We start from the raw sequence: 20,370 nt of genomic DNA, 5'->3' as shown, positions 1-20,370 counted from the left end.
TACCTTCTACAACTTTGTTTTCTATCTCCTCGCCTTTCCTCTGAAGGTCTCTGGACTGTTGTGGACAATACACAGAGTTAAACCCAGAAATGGTCATAGCTGATATAGAACTTCCTGCATTGTTAGCCCGACCTTTTGATGGCTCTCAGTCACTCTTCAGATGTAACGTAAACAAAAATACCTTGACAGATGACAAAAATCACTACAGAGGCTGATTTGATGTGTCAGAAGGTTCTATTTTGTAAAGGTGCTTTTCAAACAGGAGTTACATTCTACAAATTGAGGATGTTCAATATCTGAACAAGGACTTGAAGATACATAAGCTTCAAGAAGTCAAACATGAGTAGGTGATTGCTCCTTACAAAGGTATACTTCATCATACAAAAGAAAGTCACCAAAAGACCTACATGACTCACTGAAATACTATAACACAAGAAAACGCTTTGAGCAGGTCAGGATCTTTTTACCATTTAGCTATATTTTTAAAACATCGCCTGGCAGATTTTCCATCTTTTTTTTTTTTTTTTCTCCTGCAAAAAGAAGTGCAAAGTGCTCACTACTAACATATGGAATCAAAGAACGGAATATATGTGCATTAGCAACAGATCATTTGCCATTCCTCTTAGACTGTTTCCTACATACATAGATCTAAGCCACCTTTTAAACAATACTGCACTTGGATATAGTGTTTCTTTCAGAATGTAAAACTTTTTACTCTACTATAAGATTTCAAGCACTACTAATGCCCTAATATCTGAACTTCAGGTTTCATTGATACAACATTAATTTGAGGATTATGTATACCTTACCAATATTTAAATTGCAACTAAAATTTATTTTTAAAAGCGAGTCTGTGGCACACACCAAGAATTAAAACATGAGTTCTTTGTAATTACACCATAATAACAAAAAATACTTAGCTTCTGCTCTTTTATTTTCATTGAATGACTCTTCCACTTCATACTTAAGAACTTAAAAACTACTTCTGTTTACCTGTTTACATTGCTCAGCATTTGTTTTTTGCTATTCCAAGACAATCTGCATTTCCACCATCATCACTTCCAGAAAGTTAACATTAAATACTACCACATTTGCTTCTTTCAACTGGCCATTTAAAACGTGCACCTTCACCTATCATTTCCCTATATCTAATCTTGTCTGATTTGATGGATTTATTTTTTTTTTTTACTTAGATAGCAAATCTTAATTTGATATATGAATATAGTTCCCATGCATTAACTAATTATTTGAATTATGTGAAACTTTAAATCACAGTTTTTCTGTGAGGAGACACAAGCTGGTTATTACATATCATATATCATACCATATGGCTTGCAAACTATAAATGGGGGTATTAAGTAGACAATGTTAATAATTTAACATTGTAGATAAAGCAGAAATTTTAAATTATCAATATCAGCAGTCGCAGGACCTTTGAAATAATGTTTTACAATCATTGGCTATTGCTGTCTTCTTTACAGTAAAGTACAACTGCTTAACTGAACAGAAAACATGCCTATGGAGTCACTTTTAGTTCCAAGAGCGTATAAAAGCTATTGTTTATTGTACTTGATTTTCACTTATCAGTCTTTAAAGTAATCTCCAGAAAGTATTTTTGAAACATACCATTTCCTCCTCCACACTAATTGTATGCCTTTCAAAAAAACCAAAACGATCCGTATCTGTTGCTAAGAAATTCAAACCATAACACCCCTTTTTCTTTTTTTACCCAGAATTCCACGATATCAAGATTTCTCATGAGTACTGTAGAACAAACATCCATCTACTAAATTCTTGTGTGTTCCTCTCCTTTTCCCCCCCATATCTCCCAGGCAGGCCAACAGCTATGCAGGCTATTAGCATTACAGAGCATTTTTTTTATTCTTATTTTTTTAATTTATAATAAAAATGAAGCCAACTATGTACAAAGTCTCTAAGACACTAAATATCATACAGAAGAAAAAAAAAACAAACGTGATATCTAGGAAAACTGATAATATTGTCTACCAAACTAAACCATGATTTCCCACATTACTCACAGGAACAGCTTAGCTTTTTTGAGTGACAGTAAAAGAACATTTTGTAACCTTTTTAACCTACTTTTCAAAGAAAATTACAGCCTGTTACACATTTCTCCTCTCTTGCACTTTAAGAAAAAAATAGATCTTACTCTTTTAGCTCTAGTTAGTGTTGGCCCATAGACCTTCACTTATTAAAAAGAGAAGTAAGAGACTGAAGTGTTTTCCAGATAGCAAAAAATTGGAAGCAATGGAATAAAAGTAGCAAGTCATTTTTAGGAAAGCATTATACCCTATGGCACATGATGTTTCATAAAAAGGCTAGCTAAAAGTTCCACTATACTACAGGGCTTGCTGTCCTATTTAAAATATCAAGGTTCAGCCTGCCAAGTTACAAATTATTATCGAATATTTCCTCTTTTATTTCCAAACAAAACACCTTTAAGAAGACAACTCACTTTGTTTTCAGTAACAGAAAGCTATTCAAGCTTCAAAGGAGAACAAAATGTTCTTACAGCTTCATAATTGAAAAGTCAGTGATACCTGTGGTTTATAACAATTTACAGAATCTCAGGTACCAGAGATCACTTTTGGAAAGAGGGGACTTGATATTTTTTCATTAGAGATGCCTAAGAAAATCCATAGGTTTGAAGCATGTTGTTAAATCTATTCCCTGGAATAGGTTTTTGTGGTCCAGATGAGTTTTTTACCTATTATTTTCATCTGGCTAAGTTTTAAACTTATTTTTTCTGCATATTAGAACTTCTAAAAGAGAATATGATATTAAAAAAAAAACATCCAGAATGTTGAAAGTGCTACAACTGCATCAAGTATTCCTATATATAAGCATCACATTTCTACTTTACTGATCACTACAAAGAATCTGTACTTTCTGTCAGAAAAGCTTTTATGGTTAATATGCTTTCTTATTATGCATTTAGTACTTAGTTAAAATAGAAATATCAACATATTACATAGAGAATCAAGGAAAACTTACACACAACCAATAGACAGAAATTACTTGTTTTTTAATGAAGATAAAAAGTATTCATTGATATAAGTAGTGTAACCGATAGGGAAATGGCAAAGCCACAGATGGGACAAGAATCAGTGCACTGAAGAAGAGCTGGCATCCTTCAAAAGGCACACAGGCTTTCAAAGTTAGAATAAAAAGACAAATATCAGATACTAGCTAGAGTTCAATACTACTGATTATCTTGTAGTAAAATGTCTGTGTCATTGCTATTCAGTATCAGTCATTTAAAAGAATGAACAAAGCTTTGAAGAATATACATCCAGACTGACCAAGAATTAAAAAAAAAAAAACAAGTATTTGAAACGATTTTTTCCATATCTAATATCTATAAAGCTATCAAATCAAGAGAGACGGGTCCATTTCTCATATTAGGTCAAAATACAGCAACGGTATAAAAAATGCAAAGATAGAATGATGAATATGTGAATAACTCTTAACTTTAATATTTAAATGGAATTTATGCATATTTTGGCACTACTGGAAGGATTTTTTTTGTTGTTTTAAACTAGTTCTTTTTTAAAGCGATCTTTTGAAAAGGAAAGTAGGAAAACTGCAAAGGCAAAAACAACAAAAGGATTCAGATTTGAAGCATACTTATTAAAAGGAAAATTAAGCAGATACATAATCATATTAATTGCAAGGTTTTCAGGTGTTGCTTTCTAAGTTGTGCAGAAGTCAGCTTTTCCTTCCTCAGTAAAGCAGTAGATATTCTCAAGTTCCAGAAAGCTGCCCTCAACTCCTTGAGTAGTTTCTCTGTGGAGAATAGCAATACTATTGCTATTGCCCTGGTCTCAATATTACCATTATTTCAGCTGTTAAATGGAATGGCTATTGAAGCCAGTAAGCGGACAGCAGTTGCAGGTCACATTCTACAACTGTTACTACTCTTCGTAGAGGTGATTGTAACTACATTGCATGTGTTCCAGGCAGAAGAATATGAATTCATATTTATACTGGGGAGTCAAAGCTCACAAGCTTTAGAAAGAGTTCAACAAGAACGTTCAAAGGCATCAAAGCAAATCCACAAGCTGTATGGATCAAATAACTTGCTCAGTTTAACTTCTTTAAGTTCTTATACTAGCTTCCTTTCAGCCAGAACTGGAAGAAAGGATTTTAAATAGATAGTACCATTCCACTAGTTTCATCTTATTTAAAGGTAGAAGTGTGTGCACACATAGTCAGGAGAGAAAAGTCCAAGCATAGACAGAATGCCAGTGATCACTACTCTGGGGCATCCCAAACAGCAGAGTAATTTCAGCATAACACACTTAACATACTGACAGATTTCAGAAGAATGAGTACTTCCATATTGACAGATGAAAACTGTAGGGAAGCGTGATGGCAGATAACCAATTCTAAATTACCCCCAAAAAAGGGCAATGGTCACAATCCAGTTAAAGAAAGAAGGATTTGCTCACCAAGCATCAGGGCTCATCAAATACTCCAAAAGGATGAATCTCCAAGTAGAGATCCTTCCCTTGGGGCAGCCAACCCTTTAATGGTGCTTAGAGAGGGATGAAACCTGAATTGCTTTCACCTGTGCTCCCAAGGCTGGTTGTGTCCCTTCCCCAGGTGCTCAATCATTGGTTCAGGCCATGACTTAGCAATTTCTATACAAACACAATACTGTCTTTCAAGTATCTATCTTTAGATGAACCCTAACCACCCATTTCTGTCAAATTTCAAACTACTACTAATTGTAATAAAGCCAAAAAAAAAAAAACAAAAAAACCCCACTATATATTCGAGGAATATTTAAAAAAGCTAGTGATATAATGAAATACTGATTTATATTAAAAACAAGTTGAATTGTGAAATAACATTTTACTAGGATATGGACAGAGTAACCAGTAAAGATACATGAGATTATCTTCAATCCAAAACTTTCTAATTGTTGAACCAGTCAGCTTCTTTCATAAATTAAAAATATTCATGCTTTTAATTCTACTCATACAAAGTAATGTATGGTACAGACTTTTCAAATTTCCTTTGTTGATGCTAAGACAGTGACATATGTTGGCATGTACTCACTCCTAATGTCATCTCCATAAAAGAAATCATGCTTTTCCAGTTTACCTATCTTCTTCCCCCATCTCCCCTCAACTTTTGCACATGTCGTTCTTTCATTTATCTGAAAATAAAGGGATGATTCTGCAAGAACTTGGGCTCTGAGGAAAAAAAGAAAAAAAAAAAAGGAAAAAAAAACAACAACAAAAACACAAGATAAAATCAACACCATGGAGGGAAAAAAATGTGCATACACATGCAGGTATATCCACTTTTCTTACATCAGATAAACTCAGCCATCACTGATGCCAAAAGTATTATCTGCCCATGGGTTTTTTTTTTAATGTTAAAATTAAGACATATCGAGCATAAGTATGTTTGCAAACTCATTGCTGCTGGCTCAATGGCCAGTCCTCAGTTCTGCAGCTGTCAGCTGCAGTAATCTAACAGAGTCAGAGCCTGCAGCTAGCAGATTGTAATTTTGTCCCCAGGGGAACTGGGTATGGGATGCCAAAGGTAAGAAGAACTGCAAGGTAATAATAAGGTAAGAATAAGCAAGGTATTGTTACAGCTTCCTAGGCTTCAAATCCTTTTCTTTGTCCAATATGTGGATCACATCGTTGTACCGAAGAAGCTGTAACTTCTATTTAACTTTATATTTCCCACAACAATCCAAAGCAAAATTCCTGTAAGTGCCAAGGTCACTGGAACACCTGACCACAAGCAAAGGCACTAGTAGATGAGACAGGATGATTCAGCAGTACAAGCAGTTAGAGGATAAGAAGAGAACAACAATGCAGCCACAATTGCCTCCTTGGTAGGATTCAGACTGAAACAGATCTTTCTAGGAGGAGACACAATTAGCACTGGGAGGGGTGGGAGAAAAAGAGAAAGTGGTTTACTATTTGGACTAAATCAGATGGCTTGTCATAAAAGATTTTAAGAGGTACAAGTTGAATTCCAAGTGTTAGATTTAAAATTAGATATGTCTGTGGCAGACCACAGACTTAAGAAACATTATCAGAATGAGAACAAAACACTTGAATAACCTCCTTACTCATACATGAGATTCCTTCAAACAGCAGAACACTAATTCTGCTTCTTAGTCAGGTTATGCATTCCAGCACACTAAAATTGGTTATAACTAATGGCAACACAAGCTTTGCATATCAGAACTATAAGGGAATAACTACATACCCAGTAGGATTGGACCTTCAGAGCAAATTTACCACATGAAAACTTTGGAAAGGAAGCTATCAGTTGGAAGAATAAAAAGAGCTCATATCACTTCAGAAACCGGAAAGGCATCGGCTGAAAAAGCCAGAGAATAAGAGTTTTTGTGATTCAGCAAGATAGATATGTGCAGAGGAAGAAGATATTTCCTAGAGGATTCTGGCCTAAGCCAGAGAGCTTTTGAGCAGCTAAGAAGACTGCAAGAAAGAAGTTGTTGCAGGTGCAAATCAGTGCACCTCAGTGCACATTAGTGCAGGTCTAAATCAGTGACATTCAGATGCATTCAAAACTCCCCAAACAGCACATACAAGCCTACCCACAGTTGCTACATTTTCCTCAGTTACTTTTCAATTGCCCATTAATTGCCTGCCAATCCCACTGTTCTATTCACAATTCTAGTGCATAATGACATAAGGTACAAGGTGTAACTAAGATATTAGGTCTATTTTCCATGCAGAGCCAGCACTGAGGGAATGTGGATAGGATATGGTTACTAAAAGATGTGAGAAGGGTCATGCCATCAACCTTGATTCTTTGTGGAGAAAGTTTTACATGAAGCATATGTCCACAGTTAAATCATATTAAGGCATTGAGCACAATGAGGAAATGCCCAAGACAGCCCAACTAGATAAGCAGTTAATGTATACTGGTGTAAGAAACATCTCCAAACAGGCCTAAGAAGTAGGGGAGGAAGTGCTTAGCCAAGACTTAGCTCTGCACTATGCATACACTGCATCCCATAAAGATTTGGCTAACAGCAGGCTGGGACTCTCAGCGCTGTACTTCAATCACACAGCACTGTCCTACTTTTGAAGGCTGATGGTATGGGAGATTTGAACATAATATTCATCCCAAACCAAAAAATACCAAGGAAGGAAAAGGCTGGCTATTGGGATAACGTCTGACCTGCACCTAAGTGACAAACTTACATATCATACTTCCAAAAACCTCAGAATATTTTCCTATGCCTGGTCTCGTCAGCATAAATTTTGTTCTGCATAAATGCAAAAAATTATCATTATAAACAGCACTTAGAAGTTAATAATGTATTACTGAAATTTGCTTATATCGCAAAGTGACATCCAGTCTGCTTAACTTAGATTGCTGCATCAGAAACAAAATACTAGGGGCCTAAGCAAAGATTTTCAGCTTCTCCTAATTTGCTCAAGCTACAGTCGAACCTTCTAGTAAGGTCTAGTAAGTCTAGGTAGACAGCACTGATGCTTTACAGAGTTCAGCTTTAAAGGAAAACTTCCTGAAAAAGAAAAAAAATCAAAAAGCACGTCTGATTTTCAAAGGTTGAAGTGAGGTACATGCAGTCTCTTACATTCAGCTTGAGCTAACGTTGTCCAACAATAAGTTAAAGCTACAGTTTGGTACACAAACTTTGCCTGAAGTAGCAACTGGAGACTGCCAGTATGAAGATATACTATTTCCCATTAGTTGTTACATGAAGCCTAGTTTTCAGGCAAAGTTTATGCACTTACTATTGACACGGAGGGAAGCAAAATCAAGATGTCTTGTAAAATGACCACTGGGTAACTATTTCTTGTATTTAAATAAAAAAGCAGGCATACTGCTAGATATACTGCTAGCTGCATATGTGTGTACTGCAAATCTAATGGAAAACTACATACCTACACGTGAAGCATACTTAGCTTCATAAACATGCCACTAGACACCATGAAAACAAAGTAACTCAAGACAGAATATACACCCTCACAGCAGATAAAAAAAAAATCTGTGCTGACCTACAGGCAGGCCTCTCACATATCACAAGACAACATCCTTCTTACAATACGGAAGACTACAGCAGACAAACCTCAGCCAGCCCTAACTATTACACTCAATAGTCTCTGTTCTTCAACTTTTGTTCTAGTGTATTTTCCTTCTACACTCAACATCTCCTAATACCTGAACTGCTTATAGAGCACCTGTACCTACTGGCCTCTAAATGGAAAAGATAATGAGGCACTCAACTTAATGATGCCCACCTATTATTATTTTTTAAGTTGCCATGGAACTGAGAATTCATTACAAGATCCTTTATAAACTGTACCTTTCTAAGTGTTACTTACTACAGATTTTATCCCTGCCAGTTATCTTGTAAACTTGAACTTAATTTAGGTTTCTCATAATTAAGTGAACGTTGCATCGTATGTTCTAAACTAATGAACATTTTAGAAATATCCATTAAAACTTCTGACAGTTTTCAGCTCTTGGTAGGATGTTCAACACATGTGATCACAGGGAGCTAGCTATGTAGTTCCGCTTCTACTGCCAGGATGCTGAGGGCTGAGATACTATATACTAAAAAGCCTACCTCATAACACTGTGGATAATAAAGGATTTTGTTTTGTTCAGGTGGAGATTTTGTTTTTAATTGTAATTTATCTTACTTCTCTAAAAAGGTGCAATTTGAATGTCCTGAATAATTAAGGGAGTCCTCTGACTTTAAAGGCAGAAAAAAAATCTTTCCCTCTAATGGAAGAGCCAGCTTAAGATCTTAAAGGCAGCTTAAGGGCAGAGACAGGCAACTGCTGTGTGTGATAAAATATCAAAATATATTATCTCTACCATTTTCAATGCTATATGTTGGTCCCTAGGCACTACTATAATGAACATGAGTAATCTGAACTCAGGAATGTGGGTTATCTTAAAGTGCTGCTGAATATAGGACACACCAAAAATGCATAAAATATATAATTTGGCACTCAGTAAACTGAATAAATCAAAAATATATTTCAGTTAATTCTAATTAAAATATCTGAAGATATAATACATGTATGTGAGCACTGACATCTATGACTTAACATCTAATACATATATCTTAATTATTTCACCGGTGTTTAGATCTCCTGATCTTAGTTTTTGTGTGCAACATGCACATTAAGCAACTTTACTAGTAGCTCAAGTAGAAGAACTACTTAGATGTTAGGAGGATATTTTTTACCCATAGCATTGTAAAGCATTGGAATAATTTGCCCAGAGAAGCTGTGGATACCCCATCTCTGGAGGTGAGTTTTAATGCAAGGTTGGATAAGGCCCTGAGTAGCCCATGACAGGAGGTTGGGACTGGGTGGGCTTTAAGGTCTTTCCAACCCAAGGCATCCTATGATTCTATGATATAAGATTACCCTAAATCTTCCATAATGTGATGTCTGCACTGAAGCAAGCTTTCCTGATTGTATCAGTGAATGCTGGTCTTATTAAAGCATAAATATTTTACCTTTTTTTTTTTCTGAGTTTTAAAGCAAAGGAAATGTAAGAGCTAATACCTTACCCAAAGTCACTGTTACAACCCCTGAAAAATAAGGCTTACTCTCTCAAATTCACCTGCTGCAATCATTAAAGCAAGAATGGAAACATCAAGAAGTACCTGAATGTATCTTATTGTATATATGAATATTTCAACTGACCTCTCCAAAATATGTTTGGAGTTGCATAAGCCTGAGATTCTTCATGTTCCTTGTTTTCCTTTTATTTCCCAAACCAACTAAATAGAATTCAAATTTATTTCAACTTTTATAGCAGTAATTGCCATTTTAAAAAGGATACATGCTATTGTTTACAGGTTATAGCTTGGTAGAGTCAGCACATCTACAAAATTTAAATGTATTGTTGATACTTTCAGCTTTCAAAGGCATTCAGATGTACATATTCTGCTCTTTGGTTCTGGCTCTTATTATGAACAAAGTGTTCATATTTTCTAAATGTGTTCAAGTATTTAATTCTGGCTTGTGTCTCATTTTGTCACTTCTGTATATGCATGCAACACAGAGAGATATGAGACAAGATTAATTTACCTCTATTGGATCCATAAAAGGAATTGGCTTTTCAAGTGCAATGCAGTGTCATTATTCATTACTGTACATCTAATATCCTTAGAAATCTCTCTCCCGTATGGTTATAGATAACACCAAAATTTTAAGCTTGAGAATTAATTATGAGCATGCTGGCTTAATAGTATTTTAGTGATTCCAAATCAATTCCCCTCAACACAGTTAATAGAATCTTAGAATCATTAAGTCTGGCTAAGACCTCTAAGATCAAGTCCTACCATCAACCAGCCACTACCATGTACACTCACAGAATCACTAAGGTTAGGAAAGATCTCTAAGATCGCCAGTTGTGCATACTGTTCCCAAACACCTTTAGTATATGTTGGAACAAGCATTCAGAGGAATATTTATGATGTGACCAGAATAGAAATTACTAAACTGTTTGGCTCTAGTAGTGTTCAAATGTATACTATGCTTCCTGCTAAATTCCTAGAAGGGAAAAAAAATAAAAATGCACAGATGGGAAATATGCATGTTAGGAAAAGAAAACCCGATTAAATCACAGTTACTTTCACCCACCTCATAAGGCACAAGAGACTTGCATCAATAGCTGTATTTTAAATATGTCTTTGGAAAATATTCATAAAATGATTATGATATTCAAATGCTTTAATATAAACACTGAAAAAAGATTTGACCAGGACAGACAGAGAGACACTCAGAGATGAGTGATGGTTTGATATGAGCCAGATGAAAGGAATGCAGATCCTATACTGTGTCACTGTCAGTTTCTTGCACAAGGTTCAGCACTGTTTAGCTCCTCAGAAGGTAACACAGACTGGGTGTGAGGAGCCTACCCACACCTGTGAAATGGCATAGGAGAGAAAACAAAGAAGTTAGTGAAGAAATAAATGCTTTTCATTTCTTCTCTTCAGAAAAGTCTTTTTGGGGAAGATCCTGGAAATTCTCCATTCTGTTCTAATGAATTTTAATTGTATTTTGCTTCTTGCATCTGTCTAAGCATAGCAACAAAGACATTTGTATTTATACACAAAACGTAAATCCTAAAGGATGATAACATAACCAAGAGTGGAGCCAAAGAGACCTTATGAGTGATTTCAGTTTCTATGAATTCTGGACAGTTCAGCTGAGACTTGTCAAAAGTATTCCATATGACTGGCACAGAACAGGTATTGATTGTTAAATATACAGTAGGAAAATGTTTTATACAACTCACAGTCCAAAGTATCACCTAAGACATTATCAAATCTTACAGCTCACAAGTTCGTTGATCTTGATAAAGAGATATCAGATGATTAATGGAAGCTAAACCATGATTCTCTCCTGGTTTTTCAGGAATTATCAGCCTGCTCAGGGCTCATCACATGATACCCCACACTGCTCATTTAGACATACCTTAATTCTAATGGTAATGCCCTATGATGAGATTTCTTGGGAGCAAGGTCCTATAGAAGTACAACATACATTAGTGTTGAATGTAGTACTGCAGTATAATACTACAGTAAAACACATATGCAATGAAAAGCACTAAACTTCGTGCAAGCAGAGAGAAAGAGAAGGTCTGACTCAGGAGCAGACACAGGTGGGAGTTATGAAGTAATTATGTACTAATATCTCCTATTTATCTCAACAGAAACTACAACTGATACAAAGGGCACAATAGCAGAGTTTGATAGAGCAAATTCTCAGCTAGAAAATACAGTTTTTCACCATAGTGATCACCGCTGGCTATGCATTTTTGTGGATAACGAACAAGAGTCTGAATGCCACGCTTGAAAAAGATATTGACAGAGGTGATCCACTGTATCACAGTTGCTACAGCAGCATCACTGCTAGGAAGAACCTGCCCTTGCAGGTTCTTCCCATCTCTCATCAGTCCAAACAGATGGAAGTTGGAAGGTAGTAAGTATGGACTGTGTGGTGTTGTAGGACAGTCCTAGATGCCCTTCATTTCATGGTGTGACTGCTACGCGTGGTCATTCAGAATATGGCTTGTCTTTCACGTTGTTCTAGCAGCTGCTAAAATGCACCAGCCATCACCTCACTGTGCTAATACTTACCTTTTGGTCTCCATAAATGTTCAGCAACCATCAATAAATGTGAATGGGTGCCATTTTTTCCACATGGAGAATTCAGTTCAACACCTTTGCTCCTACATACTTCCATGCCACAGAAACCATTTTGTGAGAATGCCCCTCTGCTGCAACTTGTCACACAGCAACAAAACATCCCAGGATATTGGTGGCAAGGTTCAGCCTCTTCTGCCATACCACCATATCTGCCTATGACGTTGTGGGCCAATGCCATAAATTATGACATTACTTTCAGATCAGCCCCAAATACTTGGTAAATTTCTGTATTAAACCTGCCACAGCATTCAATGACTGCTCAGTTCTGAAATATCTGAAATCATTACAAGTAATAGTCATCCAATGTAATCACACAGATCCAGCTAAGAAACTGTAAAAAATTATTAACAAAGTCCTTTTGATCATGTCTTTCTAGTTCTTAGTAGAATAAGTAAAAAAAACATTATTAAGATCTATAGATATTTGTTTGTGATGTGCTTTCTCTCAAGGATTTATCATCCTCTATTTCACTGTAAAACTTTCACTAGATGAGCAAAGTTATTTTAGACTTGCACACAACTTCACTGAAGTATTTTAGAGATATTTCAAGTAGTATTATAATGAAGTATTTGACCTTGGAAAATCATTTTGTTATGGTTTTGTTAAAACAAAGTTAAAAACAAAGTTTCCATAGTCCTTCCAATATCCAGCCTTTCTCCTTTCCCCTGCTTCTCCATCCCAGAGCATTTTAACCAGCATGCGATATTCCTTATTCAAATTGGCCATGTTGTACTTCACCAAAATAGCAAAGTTTTATCAGTCATTCACAGCTTAGCAGCATTTAAAAAAGATTCCATCCCTCAAAAGAAGGAATAAAGAAAATCAAGCAAAAGAACATAGGAGACATCTATAATGGAGTTTTAGGTTTTAAACATATTATTAAATTAATTTCTAATTTGTGCAGAACTGTGCTGTCCAAAGAGAATTAAACAGAAGTCTCCACCATTTTAAATCTTTTAAAACATCTTAAACATCTTAAAGTTGAATTCACTTCCATCAGAGAAAGGCTTCTAAGTTATGCACTAAAATAAAATTCTAAACTTTGCTTAGATCTAAGAGATGGGAATGACAGACAGCTTTGAATCCCTTCTTACTAGAGTTGCATCACTTTTTTAAAGTAACTAATACTACTATTTAAAAAAGCCATTTTAGGTTTACAATTCCAAATTGCACTACCCATGTATTACAACCAAAGGTAACGAAAACAAAGTCAATCATTTGCAGTCTCATCAGCATAAAATAATGTATATGTACTTGGGCAGTGGCTCTACACCAATATTTTTTGTAAAGACCACAAAAATTTAAGGCAAATATTTATAATACATTAAATCTGGCTTTCCTCAACCTGAATTTTTACTACTATGGAAAATGTTTGTGATGATATAACTTCCATCGTCAAGATTGCTAGGTTTCACCTTTTTACACTGAATGTGCAAATGCAGTTATGTCCACTGTCTTGCTTCATATTTCCAAATGTAAATGTTCCAAGGCTAATACTTATGTGGTTTTGGAAAACAAAATATTTTGAAATCCGGAAAGTTTAATTACCTCCATAGAATTAAGTGCATTAGCAAGATCTATAGCAGTAGCTATGATCATGGATATTGGTAGCAGCTAGCCTTTACATTCATGAACAAGTTTGCACTGCAAAAGCTATCCCATTAATTCCCAGCCAAGCAGAGCTGTGAGACTGACAATCCCATCACAAGATACATTTAAGGCTCACAATTTTTTGGATTTCAATCTTTCTCATTAAGCACATCCAGTGTTTTCTTTACTTTTTTCCAAAAGCAGTAAAATACTTCAATACATGGAAGTGGTTTCTCTGTGTGTAATTTAAGATGGCAAATCACTAGTTGCTCACTGTAGCCAGTCTACCCTCTTGCAAACCATCAGAGCAGCTCTGGGTTCTGCTCACATTTCTTCTGGCTGGAATACATTGAGTTAGGAGCAAGTTAACCTCATTCAGAGAAAGCAAAGTCAGGCAGACTCTATCAGATATGTCTGTTAAATAACTTTCAAAGCAAAACCATCACCTGTCTGATAGAGATTCTATGACCTAGCCATTACATACCTACTTATAAGGGATACTTGACGACCTCTATTCTGGAATTTGTCAAAATGACCATAAATAGAATACTTTTCACTCCATACAGAGCCATAAAGTTATTGAAATATTTACTCATCCTAGAACTTCAGAAAAATTCATGGTTACCCTGGCAACCTCATGTATTTCCCTATATGTATACAAAACATCCACATAAAAGGAAAATGCATTTATCAATATGATAAATTCATCAGTTTCTTCTAAATCAAACAATCAAGCTAGTCAGATTAATACCATATGAAAGGTCTAATAACTTATTCAGATATATTTCAGATGCCTAGGATATCTCAGTGTGTATCTCACATTGTGTGCAGGTGTATGGGTACACAGACACATACTTATGTGCATCAATGGCTTCTCCAAGAATTCTGAATTTCACAGGAGTTCTTCAAACAATACACACACCTTGAGGAAAAACTACTAAGAGAATACAGACAATGTTATGATAGCAATTTCCTTTCTCCTCTTGGTGTCTTTTAAAAAAATCACTGGAATCTATCTGTGTAAGCCGTTGAACAGAGAGCATCACTACAAATTGCTCTTAAGCCAGATTTTCAACTGTTTGAAGGATGCAACTATTAAGGAAAAAATACTTATTTGAAGTATCTCAAAGCTTTATTTGCAAAGGTTCGTGTTAGGTGTATTTATATTCTTAGTGTATTCTATCACTGTAAAATCAGAAATCCACATGAGGAGGAAGGATCATTACCAACAGAGCATATACATCCAACAGAATATGTATTTTTTCATAAAATCATTTAAGAGTGACATTTTATTCACACATGCAGCCATTTAGTCATGCTTCACTTCTACTCTAATTTTACATAGGTAGATTTTAGAACTGTAACAAGATTTAACCTAACCTTTACATAAGCCTAGCAGTGACTGTAAACCCAAGTAACAGAACATAAGCCAAAATCCAGCATGCTCACACACATTCCAACTCAATTTCCAGCATAGTCAACTATGCATGTTTACAAGACTTTTTCAAAAATCAGCATATATATGGATTTCTTTTTGTGATTTGTATCAAATGATTTTCACGTACAGAATCATAGAATTTGCAGAGTTGGAAGGGACCTCTGAAGGCTGTCTGGCCTAACTCCCCTGCTGCAATGAACAGGAGCACAACAGGATGTTGCCCAGGGCCCTATTCAGCCTTGAAAAGTCTCCAGAGACGGGGCATCAACCACATCACTGGGCAACCTGTTCCAATGCCTCACCACTCCCCACGTAAAAGATTTTTTCCTTACATTTAACCTAAATCAATTTTGCAATGATATTGCGAAATAGTCCACGGCCAAAACATTTACAGTTACACAGCAGAGGTTTTACTGACAGTGATTTGAGTAACAATTCTAAATTGTATTAAGGCAAAAAGTCATTTAATGTATACTACTTTATGCTCTGGAATCCTGATGAAACATACTGAGATGGTAGGCTTCCTGAATTTACCTTGAGGTTTCTGATACCTCAAACATTTTGCAATTTTTTTGTACATATTGACTTGCTCACAACAAATGCCTTCTTTAAAACATCCCTGATGTTGCCTATGCAAAACTTATACAGGAAAATGCCATTGAAAACATCATGGAATTCAGTCTCCAAAACTAAATAAACCATCCCAGCATGTTAATCACAGAGAGGAATTTGATATTTGAACATGACTTATATACGTGCAAGTCATAGGGGCATTTCCTCATTTGTGTTAATTACTTATACTTCAGTATAACATTAATGTAACAAAAATATGGGAAGTATCCTGTCCTGTTCTCAAAAGATAAGATACAATGGGAAGTGGAATCAGAGCTTATCTATTGAAAAAGGACAAGTAGCTTATTTTTGGCTGAACACAGAAGTTAGCATAAACAAACATGATGAATGTATTAATCTCAGAATTAGATTACTTTGCTGACCGCATCTTTGATACAAGAAAATCACAGGGTGGTCACGCTTCCTCCTGTGTAGGGAAGATGTGACCTGATGGATATGAGAGAACTGTAAATGTGATAGATTTTTTATTAATCTAAGACTTCAACACAGGTCTCCCATAACATTTTATTATTAAATGAGGAACTTAGATTACATCCTCTCTTGAGAAAACAATTCTAAAGAATATTTTTGAAGGCCACATCTAACACAAGTCCAGTCACAGTTTTTCTTTTGAAGTTTCAGCAAGAAAAAAGGACACTTGTTTCTAATCATTAGGATCATTCATCATGCATTAAGATATCACTCTGTATGAACCTATAAAAAGGTGGTTCCAGATAGCTTCTTTCTAATATTTTCCAGTGTGAACTATCTCTGTTGTCACAGGTACTCCAGATGTTTGCAAATTAGGGTAGGATCATTGTACAGTCAAACACTCAAGACTGGTTCACATTCAGACAGACCAGCTTTTGAAGCTATTATCACAAAATAATCTGGCTTCAGCCTTTTCTTACTATTAGTTTGACTGGGTTTTCTTTTTACACAACTAAGTCTATTCTGGGTTGTCATAATTATCTCGTCGAGGACAAAGAATTATTCCATTGAAAAGAAATTTAAGAAAATGCAGACCCGCACTTGGCATTCAATTTTGATTTTGCTCCTTATCAAAGAAGAGCAGACAGAACTTTTTGACTGAAAACTCTGAAATGGATGATTTACAGATTTTTAAAGTAACATTGGTGTGACATATGAATATTATTTGTTGATAACATGCAAATCATTATTGTTAAAGTTCTTATATCCCAATTATTTTTTTCAAATGCTGTTTATTCACTTCAGAAATCATTTCTAAATTACAGTGAATTAATTAGCTGGTGACTTCATATACTCTTGAAATGATGACTATGTTTCCCACGTATGAGATGAACGTGAAGAACAAAAAAGGAAAAAGGTCACTCATCTCTCCCTCTCCTGACTCACCACTCCTTTTCTCACACAGTCAGCCTGTTTGTCCCTAATGCATAAAGTGCCGCATCTACAGTTCTTCATCAGAGTATCAGGTTGCATCACCACAAAAGAATTCACCTTGGATGATCTGAATAATGTACTGCTCTAAAATATTTTAAGAGCAATTATTTCTGCCAAAAAAAAAAAAAAAGCTTACCACAAAAGACATGAGAGAATTATAACAGGCTAACTGCTGGAGAGTCAAAGAAATGTGATTAATATACACTGCAAGTTTACAGAGGAAGCCTCACCAAAAGGCAACTACCTCTCATACAATTAAAATTAATTTATATTCATCTACACATGTTATTTATGTGAAGGATGTCTATATCCTTTTTGGCAAGGGTTTAGTATACGAGGCAATTTCACAACTGCAAATAGAAAAATGAAGCCAAATACTGAAGATTCAAGTATTCAAGTATTAAAAAAGCTTGTACAGAAAAATATTTATTTAGAGAAAAATAGGGGAAATCTTCATGTCTAGTGCTCACAGTATTTTTAACCTCCTTTTTCTATTCTCCCATTCTCTTCAAACTTAAACAGAGCCGCCTGCATACGCACAAAAATGTATTGAGTACCCTTTCAGTTCGCACATACTGCTAAAGAAACAACTATAGAAGACCAAAAATCGCATATTTATCCCTTGCTATGAAATCATTCACAGGAAAAATGTAAACATGACAGACGATAGGAATAAACAACAACAGGAACAAAGCATTCATGATCTGGGTTCATGAACAAAGCATTCATAAGCAATGGGTTCTCAGTCCCTATAACTCCTGCTCCAGATGTAGCTCAGAAGCTCATCATAAATTTTGTGATGATTGGGTAAGGAGAAAAACCACTTCCTTAAAAATATATAATTACTACGTTAGCTGTCAGCTTTTTAATGGCCATCACACTGTGAGGATTCTGTTTGTATTCTCAAAGCTTTCTTTCGAGAGCTAATAAGCTAACCTGGGCCGTTCTGCAATTCTAACTTAAAATTCAGAAAATATTTTCTGTGCATCATCTTATTCTGATTTCAAAATATTTGTTAACAAAACTAGAAAAAAATTTACTAAATGTAGCACTATTATTTTTAAGTTTTTTTCTAAAACAGAGCCACTGTAATTATTAACATTTTAACTGTTTGTACAGTAACAATAATAATAATGAAGTAGTGAATTACGGAGCCTAAGCTAACATTTCACCATTAAGCGTTCTGGAAAACAACAGCCAGAAGGGCAAGTGCAGTCTTCATTACTATTCACAGCCATGTGAATCTATCTCCTTACCTGGCTCAGATATTAGCTATTAAGTGGCTCTGTGACACATCAGATCAACTTGCTGTTTTGGCAAATGTTATCCCTTCGGCCACATGTTCATGTGATGCAAGGGAAACCATGGGAAGATATAGGATGAGGACAAGTCTTGGATCTGCTCAGTCTCCAACTCTGTGACAAATCTGAACAGTCAGTGGCAAAAGGCCTACAATAAAAGTTTTCATAAAAATATTGATTTAACAATGTACCCTTTTCTAATAGAATGGTGTTTTATAAGATAATTCCTGCCCAGGTCTACTTCTGTGCAAACTCAAGCTGGTGTCTTTCCACTTAGGTCAGTTTACATCTCTGAGTTCATAAATATTCAGTAAAGAGGCACTCACAAAGCTTCTGGATTTAAAGTCATGGTCATCCGAATATACTAATTTCAGTTACACAAATTTAAGCCTCTTCAGAAGATCATTAACAACGTGTCATTGTCAACATCTGACAAAGTTCAACAGAAAAAAAGTAGATGTTCCAGAAGGAAAAAAACATGGAATTTAAACAGAGAAGAGTAAACTTTACAAGCATAGACACCCACGTCTACACCATAGGAATAGTCTGCTTCAGTATGATGTACTGATATAATGCCATATTTTCAGAAGGTTAAATATTTAGGTACCAATCAGTAGATTTCGAATCAGATTTCAAATTTCAGAATTCAATTCTTACCTCAGTACTCACTGAAATCCACTAAAAATCCACTCAGAATACTGAGGAACTAAGAAAATGGCTAGAGAAACTTGAACTTTCAGTTCTCATATACTGGTAAAGGACCTATTTTCATCCAGAAGTATAACAAAAATGCAATCTAGATAATAGAAATTTGGTTTCTCTTCTAGTATTGATCAAAATGATATTTTTCCATATGTTTGAAATATATAGATCAAGTATTTTTAAAAATAAAGATAGCAATATAAGAGAAAAAAAGTGTTTAACAAAAGCAAAATGAAACCAAGAAAAGCGATAGAAAACATGTCCCATATTTAGAGAAACTTGCATCTCCGCTGAATCATCACATCATGTTCATATCGCTGTAGCTCGAGTACAAGTCTTTCAAAATTCAGAACGATAAGAATGCTAACGCGGCATAGCACTCTCAGCATATGCTAATAACTGAATAAATCCGAAAACAAATCTGCACAGAAAACCAATAGTTCTATTTTCCAGAAGTCTGTAATTACGAACACTAAAAGCTTAGTATAACATGGACTGTATGCTTATATCTCAATATGTTAAAAATTTATGATTTTACTACGGCTATGGCTCTGATCAATTTAAAAATTAGTCCTACTTTGTTAGCAATGTTGTAGCAATGTTTCTGGCAAAGTATACACGCCACATTGTTGTCTACATGCAAAAACTACATATGAGTTAACATGTATATCATTATCTGTATAAATAATTTTGGATGAATAATCCAAAATGAACATATCTCAGCCGAGTGTTTACAAGCATATAGCATTCAGGATACTCCTGAGATGCCCCTAAGCAGTAGACACCACCAGATATTTCATAGAATCATAGGATCATCAAGGTTGCAAAGGACCTCCAGTCTAACCATCCACCAGCTATCAATATTTCCCCACTAAACCACGTCCATTTGTTTTATAACACACACCACTTCTCAGAGAAACACACTTCTTCTCTGTGACAGTGACAGGTGCACCACTCAAGAAATTCTCCTAACTTCTGCCCTTGTTTCCATCTAGTTCTCTAAATACGAAGTATCAGGTAACTAAACTAGAACAGCAAGTAACCAACATACACGACTTCACAGCAGGGAAGATGAA

The sequence above is a fragment of the Meleagris gallopavo genome, chromosome 14, assembly GCF_000146605.3.
Source record: "Meleagris gallopavo isolate NT-WF06-2002-E0010 breed Aviagen turkey brand Nicholas breeding stock chromosome 14, Turkey_5.1, whole genome shotgun sequence".
Classification (NCBI taxonomy): Eukaryota; Metazoa; Chordata; class Aves; order Galliformes; family Phasianidae; genus Meleagris; species Meleagris gallopavo.
The sequence above is the reverse complement of the archived record's forward strand: the minus strand, read 5'-3'. Positions refer to the sequence as shown.